The 19,454-nt window shown below is 34.5% G+C and overlaps 1 long non-coding RNA gene and 1 other non-coding gene across 2 annotated transcripts; one reads left to right on the forward strand and one right to left on the reverse strand.

Moving 5' to 3' along the window:
• The first annotated feature begins 11,437 nt into the window (after positions 1-11,437).
• Positions 11,438-11,877, forward strand: LOC145807651 (uncharacterized). The gene is made up of 2 exons (XR_014350913.1): positions 11,438-11,522; positions 11,607-11,877. It is a non-coding gene; the product is annotated as an uncharacterized LOC145807651 (long non-coding RNA).
• A 402-nt stretch (positions 11,878-12,279) lies between these two features.
• Positions 12,280-12,351, reverse strand: TRNAG-UCC (transfer RNA glycine (anticodon UCC)). Its single transcript has one exon. It is a non-coding gene; the product is annotated as a tRNA-Gly (tRNA).
• Between the last annotated feature and the right edge of the window lie 7,103 nt (positions 12,352-19,454).

Consider the following 19,454-nt stretch of genomic DNA (forward strand, 5'->3'; position numbering starts at 1 on the left):
TTCATTTTTTTTAATTACTAAGGTTGAAAATTTATTTGTTTCATTTTTATTTTAATGAAAAAAAATATTATTTTATTATTTTGAAGAAGTAGGGGTAATATTTTAATAAAAAATATTTTTCTGCGGCTCTTTTTTTTTTTTTTTTTTGTTACTAAAAACCAGGAACTAATTTTTTGTGGTAGATGAAAGGGCGCGACAGTGAAGGTGGTGGATAAAAGGTAATGGTCGTCGTGGTGGCGGCGGCGAAAGAGATTAGTGGTAAAGTTGTGGTAGTGGTAGAGGAGATGGAGTGGCGATGGTGGATGAGAGGTAATGGTAGTAGTAGTGGCAGTAGTGGTGGTGGTCATAGTTCCACCCATTGATTTAAGTATGGTGTTTGTTTTAAGCTTTCAAATCATAATTCTACATTCATTTTTCAAAACTCAATTCAAAATATAATCATTACTTTTCAAAACTCATAACCAAATACATAATTTAAAGCTCTTTTCAAAACTTAATTCAAATCAATTTTTTAAATATTTTAAAAATATTTTAATTTTGTGAGAGACAGATAAAGAAGAGAGATAGAGACAGAGATAGAGTGATGAACGAGAGAGAGACAAATTGGTTGCTAAAAGTGTATTTTCTTATAGTAGATTGATAAATCAAGAAGGAGCTCAATAAATAGAGAAGATGAGAGGGAGAGAGTGAGCAAGGCGAACATAGTGAAGGAGAAATAGACAAGCAGACAGAAAGAGAGAAAGAGAAGAGTGATCAGTGAGAGAAAGTGAGAGAGAGACAAGGAGAGAGAGAGAGAGAGATAGATAGAGAAAAAAAGAGATAGAGAGAGAGACAGAGGGAGAGATAGAAAAAGAGACAGAAACAAGAGATGAGCGAGAGATAGACAAAAACAAAGAGAAATAGAGCGAAAAGAGATGAGCGAGAGAGAGACACAGGAAAAGAAAGACAGAAAGAGAAGAGAAATGGTCGAGAGAGATAGAGAGAGATAGAAAGATAAGAGAAAGAGAAGAGAGATGAGTGAGAGAGAAAACAGATGAGAGAGATAGAGAGAAGAGAGATAGGCGAGAGACACAGAGAGAAAATGAGAGAGAGAAACAGACAGACAGAGAAAGAAGAGTGATGAGTGAAAGAGATAAAGAGAAGAGACAGAGATAGAGACAGAGAGACAGGAAGATGAAAAAATGAATGAAAAGAGAAATGTTATATCAAAAGAGTAAGACGACATCGTTTTTTTTAATTTGTTTTGCGCCAGAAAAATACCGTTGAATTTATTCAAACCATTTTGTGACTGTATATATATGATCACTATACTAGGTTAGAGTTTTCCAAAAACTCTTTTGAGAAAATTATACTTTTTTGTTTTCCGTGTTATATTGTTTTTACTGAATTTTTTTTAATATTTTCAGTAATTTTTTTAATTTTTAGACACACCTAACATAAATACACCTAAAAAGTAAAAAAATTGTAAAAAAAATCTTTTAAAAATTCACTAAATACCAAAAACACAAAAAAACAATACAACAATTCAATACATTTTTTTTGTATTTTTATGTATTTATTAATTTTTAAAAATATTTTTTCACAAATTTTTTATTTTTTAGATATATCTAAGTAAGATGCATCTAAAAAAAATATTTAAAATTTTAAAAATATTCACTAAAAAAAAAAACGAAAGTCACGTTTTTGCGATGGCAGAAAATGCCGTCTCAAAAAGCAGAGTATTTGCGACGGCAGAAAATACCGTCTCAAAAAAGGAGGGTATCTGCGACGGCAGAAAATACCGTCGCAAATACTCTCCTTTTTTGAGACGGCAAATTGTGCCGTCACAAATGCTCTGCTTTTTTGAGACGGCAAATGGTGCCGTCGCAAATAATCTGCTTTTTTGAGACGGCATTTTCTGCCGTCGCAAAAAGTGACTTTTTGAGACGGCAAGTGTACCGTCGCAAATAGTTCCGTCTTTTAAGCCCACTTTTCTTGTAGTGTCTGCAACATTTCCAACCATTGTCGCGATCAAGTAATAACATTCAATAATTGTTTCCAAGAGTTTGCCGCACCTCACCTGCAACAAAAACAACCAACGTTACCCACTTAATTAGATAAACTTCTAATGTGTTCACGTCAGCACATGAATTACGACAAATCTCAAGGAAATCTTCTTCCATTAAGTCCAACTCTTTTATCTTGTTAATTAGCATGTGAACAATCAAACTCCCATGTTGGCCGATGACATCAAATTCCCCAATATGATGTTAAATTACACCAATAAAACTACACCACCAACAATGCCACAGAGAATGGAAAGCAACACCAACAAAAATGGGATTATCGTACACCATTCATGTGCAATGCATTCCCATTAATACAACAACACATTCAATGTGTCTAGTTAAGGAAGTTAGAGGCAAATGTAAATAGACCAGGCCAAAAATGTGGTTACATCATACAGTATCACTTGTGTAAGTTAGATTCATATTACCAATTTAGAAACATCAACGTCACAAGTGGTGGAGGGGAAAAGGGAACATTTTAAGAGCTGTGTTACCATTTGATATGTCAATTGCGTCAACTCGGTCACATGATAACACTACCATACTCTCACCGACAACATCATTTAGGTACGTTTCAAACGTATAACAATAACTCAATGCATACCCACGAGATACACATTTGCATGGGTTAGTTAACAATTTTTACAATGTTACATTTACAAAATCAATATTCATATGATGACACTCTGTGTCCAATCCCGCATTTCTATTTTCCCATTTTAAAGATGATTAGAACATAAAAGTAATCCAAATACACCATGAACATCAACAACGATAACAGTTAAATGGGGGAATATTCATATAACACATTCATGATGTAAGGAATCATAATTTCCATGAATATCAATGTCCATTTTTAGTCTGTCATATTGAATCTTTGAACACTTTAAAATGATGACATAAATTACCAAATAACCACCATCTCTCAACACAGCACCCACCCTTGTGGTGGGTGATTGATGTTAACACCCAGCCCCATGGCTCAACAAAATTAAACCCCAAAACGGGGCATCCAAAACATAGTGCCGCATTGACACATAGAACAAAAGAATACATGCTAATATGTTTGGGCGTCACAGTAACAACAACATCCCAACGACAATCAAACATGACCCAAATTCGGATTACCATTTAACCCCACAATATCAGCCAAATCAACAGCGTCACAAGACCACACGAACACCAAACATGACACTAGCATCAAATACATACAAACGGGAAAACACAAAAGCATAGCACAACACACATGAATCCTAGTGTTACATTACACATTGAAATAGAAAACATCAAACATTCATACCTTCACATCTCATTGTCATGAGTGTACAACACGGACACCGATGGCAACTACTCAATGATATAGGGTTTGTATCACCAACTTTAGAGTGTGAAATCGGTAGCCTGTACTGACAATATTGCATTCAACTAAATGTTTGCACCAATTCCTGAAGGCTATTTGAATCACTTTTGCAATTGACGTAGGGTTTCAACCAATTTGGGTTTGTATCCCTAATGTTGAATGTGGAAATCGGTGATTAAGTGCGAAAAATCCTCATTTTCCAATTACATTTACATTAGAATCACACCGAAGATGAACAATGTCACAGTTGGTTCCACAATTTTTTCATGTTTGTAGTGTGAGATTTGGTCGTGAAGAAGGGAAAAATAAAAATAAAAAAGTAAATATTGTCCAAATATGTAATTTTATCCTAGTTGAAAACCCATGTTTATCCTTTCTTCACAAAATATCATGCATGTTAATGTATGTGTAGACACCCCATTTTTGACCGACCTTGAGACTCAGACGTCACCAGTTGAGCACTTGGTGATATTGCATAATGTGCTTGTTCAGAAGTTTCAAAGTCACGGCCGTGAGCCCTACCTCCGGACTTCCAAACCCTCTTCTGTGCCTTGTCTCGGTTTGCGAACCAGACTCGGTTTTCTCTGTTTCTTTTCCTAAGGGAAGGGAGAGGTCCCGTAGACCATCTCTCAATGTCCGTAGGTTACATTTGGTGGCCGTAGGCCATTGTTCCCATTTCGGAGTCCGGTTTCCGGTTTTCGGGGCCGTCAGGCCGTGTGCCTCGGTTCGGAACCGCTTAACCATCTCCTTTTGCTCTGATTTTTGGCATACTTCCTATTTTCTCCCTGTTGAGGGACACTGGGGGCTGAGAAACCCACTTCGTGGTCGAACGCCATTTTCGGTGCTTAACAGCCCATTTTCGGGACCCCAAACTGCGTGTTTTGGTCCCCGAGCATTCGTTTTGCAACGGTTTTCGTTCATTTTTGGCAGGTACCTCTGTTTTATCACTGGAGAGGTCACTGAAGGGTGGGAGGCCAGCAATTGTTGCAGCAGCCAGTTATCTCTCCTCCGGAGCCTCCCGGCGCCCGTTTTTCCAACTTCCGGGCTAATGTTGAACACCCTAGGGTTAGTGTTGCCAAATTTCAACCACATATCTGTGATCTACACACCTGGGAGGCCCCTAAAAGTTGGTGGCCGGCCATTAAGGTTACCTGACCCTTTTGACCCCTTTCTTCCGGGCTAATGTTGAACCCCTTGGACCCTTTTTCTTGAACTTTGAACCACATATCTGTGATCTACACACCTGAGAGGCCCCTAAAAGTTCATGGCCGGCCAGTAGTTCAAATTGACCCTTTTGAACCCCTCTTTCCGAGCTAATGTTGAACCCCTTAGACCCACTTTCTTGGAATTTTAACCACATGGTTGTGTTGTACACACATGGGAGTACCTCCCCAGTAGCTGGCCGGCCAGAAAATCTCATTGAACCTTTTGACCCCTAGCCGGCCGGCTAGGGGGTGTGGCCGGCCGGCCACCTCCAGCAAAAGTGAGAGGCCGGCCGTGTTCCTCGCACTGTGCACTTTACAGCTGTGGGGCAATATCCCCCAGATATTATCTGTATCCGGGGGATATTTTGTGGGGGAGTTTTCCTCTCCTTTTCCCCCACCTTTACACCCCTTTTTGAACCCTTATAACCAGCTGGTGGCCTCCTTTGTAAGGGTTAGAAAAACTCTCCTTCAAGCTTCCATAGCCAACTCCATCTCCATCCTTCTCAATTCTTCAAAAAACCCTAAGTCCCTAACCATCATTCCTTCTACACCACCAAGCTCTACCACCACCATCTCATTTCCAGCAACAAGGAAGGATTCTTGAAGGCTAAAGAAGCTGCAAATCCATCCAAGAAGCAACAAAAGTTTGATTCTTCAAGGGTAAGTAATACTTTTACCCTTTTGAACCTTTTTCTTGATCTATTTCTAAGCCCCACTTCTTTTTGGTTTCAAGCTCCGGCCCTAACTGAAAAGGGCCATCTTTTGAGCTCATCTTCACTTCTCATTAAGGGCTCAACCCTGTTTGAGCCCTCCATAATATACTTGCTTCATTGATCATCTTGTATGTCATGATTTTGCATGCTATTTTTGGCCCATGAGCAATCTGTTTTTGAGCATGTTATAAACTGATATAAGGCTTATTTTGAGCCCCTCTTCAACATTGGAGAAGGGCTCAACATTGTTTGGTGCTTCCATGTGTCACTTGTAGTTATATCCCCTATTTGGCCCCATTTTTGCATAAATTGGCAGCCCCCTTTTCTTCTGTTTTTGGCCCTTGGTCCGAACTAAAAGTGGCCTTATTTTGTCCTATACTTCATGTTTCATTCACACTTTTTTTCTGTTTGGTGATTATTTTATATACTTCATGTTATAGCACCTTTTGAGCCTTGTCTTGCATCACATTTTTGGCATATTTGTATACTGATTTGAGGTCTGCCATATACTGTAAATGTTCATATTTTTGGTCCATCTTCAGTGTTGTAGAAGGAAATTTTTCAGTTTGGGTTTTGCTTATACCACTTGCTTCATTACCCCTCTTTTGGCCCCTATTCTTGCATGCTATTTTTCCTCTACCTATACTTGCTGTTTGGCCATGTTTATAACTGTGAAAGTGCATCTTTTGGGACTGTCTAGCTTCTGTCTTTGCATTGCATGTCCATATTGTACATGTTTGGCATAGCTATAGGCCATTTCGGGTGCCTAATGTTACATTTCGGGACATTTCCTTGCACTTCATGTCATTTCGCTTCATTTCGGGACTGTTTTCCCCCATATTTTAGTGCTGAAATTCCATTAGTATGCTTGCATATCATTTTTGCCATATTTCATCACATTTTAGCATCGCCTCGGTTTGCGTGCCCGTGTGCACGCATTTCGAGGCACTTCATTTTCTGCCATCGGCATCTTATGTGAGTGTGGCTGAGGCTCTCTCATGTTAGTACAAGTCCATTTGTCATTTTCATGTCATTCGCATCGCTTTTGCATCGCCTCGGTTTGCGTGCCCGTGTGCACGCATTTCGAGGCACGTCATTTTCTGCCATCGGCATCTTATGTGAGTGTGGCTGAGGCTCTCTCATGTTAGTATAAGTCCATTTGTCATTTTCATGTCATTCGCATCGCTTTTGCATCGCCTCGGTTTGCGTGCCCGTGTGCACGCATTTCGAGGCACTTCATTTTCTGCCATCGGCATCTTATGTGAGTGTGGCTGAGGCTCTCTCATGTTAGTATAAGTCCATGTCGCATTTTCCATGTCATTCGCATCGCTTTTGCATCGCCTCGGTTTGCGTGCCCGTGTGCACGTATTTCGAGGCACTTCATTTTCTGCCATCGGCATCTTATGTGAGTGTGGCTGAGGCTCTCTCATGTTGGTATAAGCCCATTTGTCATTTCCATGTCATTTCATCGCATTTGGCATTGCCTCGGTTTGCGTGCCCGCATGCACGTATTTCGAGACACATATCATCGCCTCGGTTTACGTGCCCGCGTGCACGCATTTTGAGACACATATCATCACCTCGGTTTGCGTGCCCGCACGCACGCATTTTGAGACATCTCATTTTCATGTCATTCGCATTGTTTCTGTCATCACCTCGGTTTGCGTGCCCGTGTGCACGCATTTCGAGGCACCTCATTTTCATAGCATTTTACCATTGCCTCGGTTTGCGTGCCCGTGTGCACGCATTTCAAGACGTCTCATTTTCGTAGCATTTTGCCATCGCCCCAGTTTGCGTGCACGCATTCCAAGGCGCCTCATTTTTCATTGCATTCATGCATTTTCTCAGTTTGCGTGCCCACGCACACGTATTTCGAGACATATCATTTTCATGGCATAAGACATACTAGGTTGTATCTTTCATAGCATTCTGTCATTTTCTCGGTTTGCGTGCCCGTGTGCACGCATTTCGAGGCATTTCATTTCCATAACATTAAGTATGTTAGGATTATATCTTAGTTGCATTTCATGCATGTCATGCATATTGCATCGTGTCCGGAATAGGAGTTAGCCCGGGCACGGGAAACGAGGTACATTTCGTACTCCGAGTGACGGAATGTGTCTCAATTCCCCAGTCACCGACACTCCGAATTATCCATGATGGAGTTAGGTTTTAGCTATAGTTTCATGTGCATTCATCCTATATTGAGTTGTGCATTTCGACTCCTCGGCCATCATGCCTCGGTATGCGTGATTGGTGGCATGAGGATCGAGACATGCATATATCTGTGCAAATACATTGCTATGCCCCTTTCCTGCTCTCTGTTACAGCAAAACCAGGAATCAGCAACCTTCTGGGGCTTGGCACGCATTTCAAGAACAGGTGTAAACAGAGGCTAATTGGGGCATTCCGGTGGATTTCCGTGCAAGACAATCCGGACATGCATCATCCATCAGAAGCAAGGCAGTCCCTGGCTTGCACGCCAGTTTTATTTGCTTTCTTAGTTAATTCATTAATTAATTAGGATTCTGTAATATTTTGGACTGTAATATTCATTTATTCGGGACTGTAATATTTGGACTGTATATTTATTCAGACCCTCTGCGAGAGGGCACAACTGTAATAAGTGTGCGTGAGTGTGATGTATGTCTTCCAACCCCACGTCTTTCTCCCTTTTATTTATCCGCTTATGATGGATAGATTAGGGCATATTTCAATTAGCATACAGTATGACAGCATGTTTGCATTCATTCATCTGTATTGCATACACCGGGCTCGGCGCATCATACTAACTGCATTGTACTTTCAATTCCAAATTGAATACATGTTAGTTGTAGCATTCATATGACATGTTTAGAATAGCCGAGCCTGCTATAGTTTGCATTTTTGCATGTGTTGCATTAGGCATTTCTGTATACTTAGGATCATGCATGATTTCTAATGTAATCTCTGTTTTTGGCTTGGAGTACTCGGTAAGCTTTATGCTTTAGCATCCTTGCATGCGTGAATGCCATGATAGCATGCTTACCATGAGGCTATGTGCTTATCTGATATATCTGCCTGAATGCCTGTGGGTGAAGGTTGGGATATCTGAATTGGAATGAATCATCAAATGTTTCAAGCCTACCTGCGGGTAGCAAACCCTTTTCAAAAACAAACATGAAATGTTTTGTTCCAATTTGGGCGACCCGATCTATACTTATATGCTGTGAGCATCACATAGTAACCTAGGCTAATAACCGGAATAAGAACTCACAATGTTTTCAAAAATTGATATCATGGTTAGTAGAGGCCGGTCTATGACCGGGCGAGCGGGGGTGCTCACGAAGTGACCTTCCCCAATCGTACCCAAGTTCCCGAGCCGAGGCAACTTTGGTGATGACGGACACGTAGCCTTCTGGCACCGAGTCAGGGTTTCCTAAATTTCCCAAAATAAAATATTTAGGTGGCGACTCTGTATCTGGCAAAGCAGTCCATGTTTGGCACTACTTTTTCAAAAATTAGTTTCTCAAAATGATTTGCCGGATTTGGACTCTTTGGTTCAGATTAGGAACCGTGACATTTTAAGAGTCCAAGCAGTAGTGACCCCAAAATGAACAGAACGGGACTTAACCCTCCCGGGGCGTTCGGGGACGTCTACAGTTTCTGGCGACTCTGCTGGGGATTTAGAGAACTTGACTCGAACTCATGATATCTGTTTTTGACTACACTTGTGTGATTCTTTGCATTGCATTTGCATTGGTGCGCCTAGGACACCGTATTTGCCATCTGCTATTCCTGAACGGTTTGCCGGAGGCTTGTCTTGTCAAGGCATGACCATAAGGCTGACCGGTTGTGGGCTCTGCCAGTATGGGAACACAAACCCCGGTTTTACCGGGGCACCCTCTTTGACCATTCGACCTAGTACAACCAATAGTAAAACAACATATGAAGGATGAACTCCATATGCAAATATAACTAACACTAGTAATTTTTACATATATATAGTGAGATTAATTATATTTGCATATCAATAATGATAGATATTATCTTTATATTGAGATTTTTTTCACAAAATTTTCATACATACAAATATAATTTATTATAATCACTTCATTTTCAATAAAACAATCACTATTGTTTTTATAAATTTAAAAATGCCTTTGACATTTTATTCTAGGGAAATTTACCAATAAATCCCATTTCATAAACTATTAAACCAATTAGTCCCAACTTTATTCTTTTGTTCGGATAAGTCCTATCAGTGGGGAAGTTTATTTCTTGTTAATCCTATTTTTCATATTTAGTGTACCTGTGTGGACAATTTTACCCATTATTGTTTTGTTTTCATATACTGTTGGGGCCATCAATGTGATCCCTCACTTCACCATCACTTCACCATCTTCCTCTCTTCTGTCTCTTCCTCCCTTCTGTCTGCAAGCTCACCCGCGCTTCTCTCTCTCTCGCAAGCCGGCGACTCCTTGCTCGTGATCTTTCCATCACCGTCTTTATCGATCATCTTGAAGGTTTGAACGAACTCGAAGCAGATTTCGGACCAATCGCATGAGATCTCCGATGATTTCGAAGGCAAAACGCTAGTCGGAGTCTGTGTGTGTGTGTATGTATCTGTGTGTGTGTGTGTATCTGTGTGTGTGTGTGTGTATCTCTGTGTGTGGACCAATCGCATGAGATCTCCGATGATTTCGAAGGCAAAACGGTAGTCGGAGTCTGTGTGTGTGTGTGTATGTATCTGTGTGTGTGTGTGTGTGTATCTGTGTGTGTGTGTGTATCTCTGTGTGTGGACCAATCGCATGAGATCTCCGATGATTTCGAAGGCAAAACGCTAGTCGGAGTCTGTGTGTGTGTGTATGTATCTGTGTGTGTGTGTGTATCTCTGTGTGTGTGTATGTATCTGTGTGTGTATCTGTGTATTTGTGAGCAACGGTTAGATGAGGGTAATTACGTCCCTCACAATTAAATGGGACTAAACAGTTTACTAGAATAAAAATGGGACCAATTGGTTCATAAGTTTACATTTTGGGATTTATTGGTAAATCTCCCTTTATTCTAAATATTATTTTTGTTTAAAATTTTATTTATATACATATGTAAAAAAAATATTTAAAAAAAAAAATTCATAGAGGGCACATGACCCCCAGTCCCCGTGTGGATCCGCCACTGCATGTTACCAGTAGTATTACTGGTGATTGATTGTTTTAAGATAATAATCTTTATTTGGTGATTTTATTTAATTTTGTTTCCTTTTTCGTAGTGATAAAATACAAATGAAATGACTAGATAACATCATTTATTATGTAAAAATTCAAATATTTTATACATGATTTGATTTTTTTGTAAAACCTTAACAGAATCGTAAAAAAAAAAAAGAATTAATTGTAATAAAATAATATTTTGTGGAGGTTGACTTTGAGTTTTTGAAGTTGGCAAAATAGTTACTGTAATTTATCCCAAATAGAAAAACTTGAGGCCCCGTTTGTTTTGGGGATAAGAGGGGTATTGGGATTAGATTAACTGTGGGTCCCACTTAATACCCTGTTTGTTTACAGAGATGAGGGCCGGATTGATAAGCCGAACGGCTTCATAGAGGCCTTGCAGAGGGGATTCACAGTCCGCCCCTGATGTTGGTATTCAAAGCTAGTCCGTTGGTATTAGGAGTGTGATTACTTCTTTACCCATTTGTTGCCCTAGCCCTAACTCATCAAAGCAGCAGCAGCAAAAGGGAGAGGCATGAGAAGCTCTTCTTCTTCTTTAGATTTTCAATCTCGTACAGCAATTGAAGTTTCTGGCAAAATTGCAGATCATTTTTTCAGATTTCAGAAAAGAGCTTCTCTTCAGATTTACGATTTCTTTCTCAATTTCAGAAGCTCTTCTTCTCTTCAGATTTTTGCAGATCATTCTTCTTCAGATCTTCAATCTCGTACAGCTCTTCTCTTCAGATTTGCCAGAAACTTCAATTACGATCTCAGAAGCTCTTCTTCTTCTTCTTCAGATTTTCAATCTTGTTGGTGTTGCAGGTGAGAAAAGCTAACTGTTCTAAGATTTTCAATAGCTTTTTCTCTGATTCTTGTTTGTAAATTTGAGTTGAAATCGCAATTGAAGTTTATGGCAAAATTGCAGATCATTTTTTCAAGAATGGGTGAAGTTCCATCTCTGTATACTTTATGTATGGTTGCAATTAAGAAAGAAATTCTTAGCGGTAATTTTTCGAATGACTATTCTCTCTCTTTTTCTCTCATTTTATATTTTATTTAATTTTATTTTTCTTAAAATATGGTTGCAGATGATGATACTCTTCCACCGCATGCATATGAAATTCCATCGGATTTATTTGATAGCTTGCTGACATTTTTACCTCCACTGGCCTTGCAAAAGATGCAAGAACAAATGTCAGTTTAAAAAACTCACTCTAATTTCCTCACTTAATTACATATACTAGTTTTTGTAAAGATAAAATTGATTCATTTATTACATCTGTGTACATGAGTTTTATATTTGTTTGGAATTGTGTTACAGGTTTTTAATTTAAATTAGAATGGATGTGATTTTATTTATTTAGGTGTTATGACTTTGCACAGGTATAAGTCCAAATTTAATATTGAGTACAAATTTAGTACAAATTTAATATTAAAATAATAATAATAATAATAATAATATTGAGTACAAATTTATTTATTCTTTACTTGGTATAAGTCTTAATTTAATAATATGCAATAAGGGTATTTGTGGAATTTTACATGGTTAATCCCATTCTTATCTCTCAAAACAAACATGAACTATTACTACTCCATTGGTTATCAAACAAACACAATTTTACTAATCCCCTCACTAACAATCCCCTCACTATCAATCCCCTCCCTTCTATCACTGAAAACAACCGGGGCCTGAGTTTTTTAAGTTGGCAAAATAGTTACTGTAATTTATCCCAAAAAGCAAAACTAGAAAACATAGAAAAATGCGTCTGCCGGGAGTCGAACCCGGGTCTATTGCTTGGAAGGCAATTATCCTAACCGTTGGACTACAAACGCCTGTTGGTGGTTCATTTTAATAAATAATTTTTGATTTTGTTTTTTTGGGTTCAGGAATGTTGTACAGGAAAATGTTTCAAAATTAAAAGAGAGAAACAAAAAGGTAACAAAAATGATTTATTTTCTTGTTAACTAGAAAGTTTATACACAAATAGTATTTGAGAGAAAATATTTCCCTCAAAAAAATAATTATGATAAAGACTTAGGTTGCGTTTGGTAGAGTTTTGTAAATATGATTTGAGGGTATGAGTTGTATTTTGAGTTTGTGAGTTGTGGAATTATGATTTGAATGAAGAAAATTTGTTTGGTTATGATTTTTTAATAGAGTGTTGAATTGAGTTTTGAATTGTACGTGGAATTGAGTTTTGAAAGTTTGATTTGACATGTGAAGTAAGAAAATTTGTTTGATTATGAGTTTTGGAAAGAGTTTTCAAAACTTAATTTAAATTGTTATAACTCATAACAAAACACTCTCTTTCATACTATTGAAAATTCTGATCAACACTCATAACCAAATTCTTTTTAAAATTCAATTAAAAAAATTTATTATTAACAGAAAATAACATTAATCAATTTTGTAATTGAAAATACTACAAAGGAAATAATTTTTTTTGAAAATAAATATTCAAAAAATTTAAATCATAAATATTTAAATAATCTAAAAAATTTAATAAGTAAAAAATTAAAATAAATATTCAAAAAATTTAAATCCTAAAAATTTAAATAATTTAAATATTCAAAAATTTTAAATAATTTTAAATTTTAATATTTTAAATTTAAAAACAACTCTACACTTAAATTGTAACCAAACACATAAAACAAAACTCAATTAAAAAATTATTTTTAAAACTCATAACCAAACACATTACTCGAAACTCTATACTACTTTCACAACTTTACACTCCAATCGTAACCAAATACATAATAAAAAAATTAAAATATTTAAAAATATTTTTATAAAATAGAGTTTAAATTTATTTTTATAAAACATTTTAAAATTTAAAAAATTAAAATCGTAATATTTAAAAATATTCAAAAAATTAAAAAATTAAAAAATTGTAACATATTTAAATATTAAAATATTTAAAATCTTAACAAAATTAAAATATTGATTTGAATTGAGTTTTGAAAATAGTTTTGAATTATGTGTTTGGTTATGAGTTTTGAAAAGTAATGATTATGTTTTGAATTGAATTTTGAAAAATAGGTGTAGAATTATGATTTGAAGTTCAAAACAAACACCACACTTAAATAAATTTATGAAATTATAATTTGAGAGGCTTACCAAACGGAGGCTTATATTTTCATGCAACAGCTGAACACACCTCTAAAAGCCAGTCCAAGCCTAGGAAGTCACTGATGTTGTGGGCTGCATGGATCCCTTGGCCCAGTAACACAAATGAATATCAAGAAATGTTCCTCTTTCTTTTTGGGTACCCAAAAAAAAAAACAAAGGTTGACCAAAGGATATTGGCAGCCTAAATCATGTTGACTTCTGTTTTTTTCCTCATAATCTGAATACCTAAATTCACAAATTTTGAATATTCATCTAACAAATCTTTGCACACTCACCTTACAATCCATGCATAATATTGATGCACTCAGAGAGTAATACACTTATCAAAAACTCTTCAAATTTAGAAATGCATTGGTAAAATGAAATGTATGATATGTATTTAAAAATTAATGTTTTGTAGGCTATAACAAAAATACATCCACTCCACATTTTATTTTCTAAATATTACAGTAGATTAAAAAAAAAAAAAACTAACTTTAATGCAAAAAATTACTTGAAACCTCTTGGTAAAATACAAGTTATGTTGAATTAGGGCACAATATATATATATATACTCACTACAACAAATAAAAGTTTTAGAGACCAAATGTATTAGTCTCTAAAAGCGAAAATTTTGTTGCAAAAGACATTTAGGAATCAATTTCAATCGTCATGAGGATAGTCACTAAAAGGTCGTCCCGAAAAGTCTAAAATAAGGCTTTTAGTGACAAAATTTTGAAAATACCACTAATGACTTTTGGAGACAAAATAATTTGGTCTTGAAATGGTTTATTTTTTGAAACAAAAAACTTGGTCCCAAAAGGATAATAATTTATCACTAATGTCTAAATTTTTGTTTCTAAAAATATAATAACGGCACTTTTTGCAACAAAAATATTTAGTTCTTAAAAAATAATTTTATCCCTAAATTTTAGTTTCTAAAATCTTAACTTTTTGTAGTGATTTCAAGTTCTATAAAGATTAGGAATGACTTATCAAGACTAATTGTCGAACAATATGTATCTAATATTTTGGGAAGTATGTTAAAAATTGACTTTTTGACTATGTTTAAAAAAAAACAGAAAGTAAAGAAGTAATATGACTAAAAAAAACTAAAAAATCGAAAAAATTACCTTTTAATCAGGTTTCCAAGACATGCCTATGTATATAAGCAAACTTTGTACTTGCACTAGTAAATAACTTTCAAAAATGTTTAAGGCCCCATTTCCCCTCACCCTTTTTGACCCCCTCTCTTTTTTTATTGGCTACTTTTTTTTTTCTTTTTATTTTTTCCCTTCTCCTTCAATCACCATCTGCCACGTATGTGTAGAGGTTATAGGAGTGGTGATTAGAGAGGGTCTCTATCAATGCTCAATAACTTTTTCCGTCATTGAATATATATTGAAGATTCCATTTTAAAAGTTAAACCCAAAAAATACTTACAACCGGCAATGTGGGTAGATGAAAGCATGCGACAAAGCCAAATCTACTTGGAGACGAGCTCTGCAAGGCGTATTTATCTTTATTTTTATTTTTATTGTTCCACCTATAATTCAAGCTGTTATGTTAATTGTCTCTCCTCTCTAGCCTCCACAGTTTTGACATGGTTCATGTGTTTCACAACATATATATATATATATATATAATCAAATTAAACATGTTTAACATTTGTTTGTACCTTTGGTAGTGTCCCTGCATAATAAAATGAGTTTCACTACTAGATTGATATAGACCAATCATGCAAGGTTTGGGCTAGCTTGCCATGAGAGAGAAAATAATAACATGCATGTGTTTGCAGCAAGGCCATGTGATCACAGCAAGAATTTATCAAAAAATTTCTCATAAAAAAACAAGTACTTCATTCATTTCCAAGTCCATCCAAGTGACTCACCCAAAAAAGTCCATCCAAATGGGCCATGAGTTTTGGGAAAACTATTGGCTGATCCATATGATGTCGTTTGAGAAGAGCTCATTTGGGTTCTTTTGGCTCTTTGAGTCACAAAAGACAGAATAGGCTATTTGAGTCACAACAGACAAAACATCACATCCAATCCATAATCATTACACTCTTCTCTCACAAAAAAAAGCCAAAAAACTAAAAAACTCTTCCCAAACCAAGCTTTTGAATCCAAGTTCAAATAGCCAAAAAAGCTAAAAAGCCAGCCCACTTCCCAAATGGAGGCATATACCACCATCAGGGTTGAAGCCACAATTTTTGTCCAATTGGGACAATCTTAGATCCAAAATTTAAAAAAAGGAAAAAAGAACAAATCCCAAATATACATGGCCAGTGTTGGAATTTCCTATGGGAGGAAAGTAAAATTTTAGTGGGGTAAATAAATTAAAAATAAATAAATAAAGAATTACAAATAAAAATGATACTTCTTAAAAATTCAATGGGGCAAATCAAAAAAATTAATGTCATGGGGTAAAATTAATATTTTAATAAAATTTAGTAGGCTAATATTTTTTAATAAAAAATTTTGAAATCATGTATTAAATTTTAATTTTTCAAATTGCAAATGAAGTCATTGCCTGCACTTAGGCATAGATCATGTGGTGTTAGAAAATTACAAACTAGTGGAAAGTGGGATAAATAATTAGAGAAAGATGAGAATCTTTGTAGAATGTAACTTTTACAATATTTTTTTAATTCAGAAAAGACATGCACCATTATATATGTATAATTAATTTTGATCAAAAACTCTGAAAAGTGGATCCACGCAAGAAAGAGGTGAAGCCCTGTTTAAGCCATGCTACATGGTGTTTTGAATAAATAATTTCTTGGAGTATTGGGCTAATTTTACTCAAATTTAAGGATTTAGATTGTCACCATGAAATGAAGATTTGCATTCCATGGCCAGTGGTTGTCACTTTATTCACATTATAAACTCTTTATTTCTAATTAAAAAATCATTAAGCAAAGTTATAACACTTAAAATGAAAATCCACATTCAAGATTTTACTGATATTTTCAAATTTTTAAAAGAAAAAAAAAATGTATCAAATGAAACTTTCATAAATAATCCATACATGACATTGGAAGCTGAGAAATTAGGTTTGAGAAAGAAAGAGTAAAAAATAGTTTTTTTTTTTTTTAATATTTTAAATTTTTTTTGTAAGGGTTTCAATGATCAGTATCAGTAGAGAATATCATGCGAGAGATGCCATTATTGCAAAGGGCAGCCCCAATATTGCAGAGCCAGAGCCATTAAATGGGCCCTCAAAAGAAAAGTTTCCAAAATAATGGGGCAATGGGCAAAAGGAGGTAAAATATGATGATGATGTGTCAATGCTAGTGTTGTTTGGAGGGTTCTGAGGGCAAATTGATGAAAACAATACTACTACTAGTTTCCAAGGCCTTGCTCAAGACAGCAAGGTACATAATATAATGACCTCTCAACTAATGCCAACAAATATATATATATATATATTGTTAGTTTTGAAATTATAAATTTAATCACCAACCAACCCATTAGGTCACATGTTACCAACTACATATAATTAGAAGTGAGGTCATAGCTAGCTCTTGTCTTTTGGTGCTTGATAATTTGTCCAGAAAATTCATGGGTCAAATTTATTTTAGATGTATATAATCATTATTGAAGAGTTATACATAGTTTTGGAGTAAAATTCTAGAGTTCAATTCTGAGTGCTTAACTTTTCTTATTTAACTCATTAGACCAATACTCTGGCTTAACTGATAGTGGTAATTTTATGTAGAATATGATATTTAAAGTAACTGTGCCTTATAGAGGTTGTTTGCATTTAAATATATATAAATAAATAAGGGTGGATTACACTAACGGTCCTTATAGTTTGGGACTCGCGTTACTTTGATTCTTGACTTTTCAATTATGATACATTTAACTATGGATTTTGAATTTTGTTCCAAATAAAGAAAATTGAAGATACTATTGCTCAATTTCAAGAGTAAAGTCGTCAATTTGATAAAATATAAACTAATTTGACAAAAATAAATGTCAAAAAAATATTTTTAAATTTTAAAAAATAATTTCTATCCATTAAAGATAAAATTATATAAAATTGACAAATTTTTAGACATTTATTTATTTTATTTTATTATCAAATTAATTTTTATTATGTGTTTGGATGATAATCATATAATTGGTAGTTGTTTTTACTTTCATTAAATTAGTTTTTATTTTTTTCAAAAGTCAAATATGACTATAACTTTGATATCATTATTAAACCAATCCATTAAATCAAAAAATCTAAAACTAACATTTCATATATTAAATATATTAATTACACATTAAAAGTCTAACAACCACCCATTGCATGGTCATCATCCAAACAGATAGTGAAAATTAATTTGGTAAAATAGAAAAAATGCTGGAGACCCCCATTTTTTGAAGACTCCGACTCATGTATGTATAGAGCACACATCATCAATGGTGGAGATCCAAAGAGGGTTGTGGAGGTCTCCAAAAAATGGGATTCTCAATCATTGTTGGGTAAAATAAATAAATAAAATGTCTAAAAGATTCATCAATTTTACATAATTTTTATCTTTGATGGAGTAGAAATTATTTTTAAAAATTCAAAAATATTTTTTTGACATTTATTTTTGTCAAATTAGTTTATATTTTATCAAATTGATGACTTTACCCTTGAAATTGAGTAATTATATCTTCAATTGTCCTTATTTGAAACAAAATTCAAAATTCATAGTCAAATGTGTCATAATTGAAAAATCAAGACTAAAGTGACATAAACTCCAAATTATAAAGATTATTAAGATAATTCGCCCAATAAAAAATAGAAAAAAATAATTATAAATTCTTGGTGGTGCAAGTAAAATTTATGACTTGAAACACAACTTTCATTTGCACCAACTTGTATCCGTATGAATTTGTAATTAATTATTATTTTTTAAAACTGATTTGTAATTCAAAAAGAAAATAAAAAAATCTGTCCAATTCTCATATCTTTTGTGTGGACCAGGTTTGGGAATTTTGACAGATCTTCCATTTATCAGGTGCCACGCATCCAAGCCTCCACATTATATGAGAGAGAGAGAGAGAGGAGGGATGGCATGTGAAAGTTATCAATGGTGCTACACCAACAAATTGATATATCAATTAATAAATTAATACATATTATAATAATATAATTTTAAAATTATAAATTTTACTTATTATATAAATTATAAAAATTTAAAATTAATAAATTATATTAAATTATTTATTAATACCCTAATTAATGTATCAATTAAAACGCATAACTTTATTCCAAAGTTATTGGTGGAAGAGACAAATTTGAAGAAAATCTTTCTTAGATACACTCTTTTAAGAGAAATATTAAAAATTCAAAAACTCATGAGATTAGTGAAATATATAACCATAATACATCATATTTAATTAGGAGATTTCTCACAGGGATAATCAGATTTTTACAGATTCGGTGGCGTGCTAAGTATTTTATTTTTGGAGAATTTATGTGTAAGTCTTAATAAATAAATTTATTATCTAATAGATCCTATGATAATTAATGATATTTAAAATTATTAAAAAATATTATTAATTATTAATTTTTAACGACAATTTGAAATTTTTATCACAAAAAAATGTCACTAATTATAAGTTTTAGCGACAGTTTAAAAAAATCATCAAAAAAACCGTCCCTAATTTTTAACTTTCAGCGACAATTTAAAAATTTTGTCACAAAAAAAGTCACTAATTGTAAGTTTTAACAACAATTTATAAAAATCATGATAAAAAAGAGTTATTAATTGTCAATTTTTAGCGACATGTAAAAAATTGTCACAAAAAATTATTTTACTCGATGATTTTATTAGGACTTA

Source organism: Camellia sinensis, chromosome 14 (assembly GCF_055761805.1).
Source record: "Camellia sinensis isolate YWXY chromosome 14, ASM5576180v1, whole genome shotgun sequence".
Classification (NCBI taxonomy): Eukaryota; Viridiplantae; Streptophyta; class Magnoliopsida; order Ericales; family Theaceae; genus Camellia; species Camellia sinensis.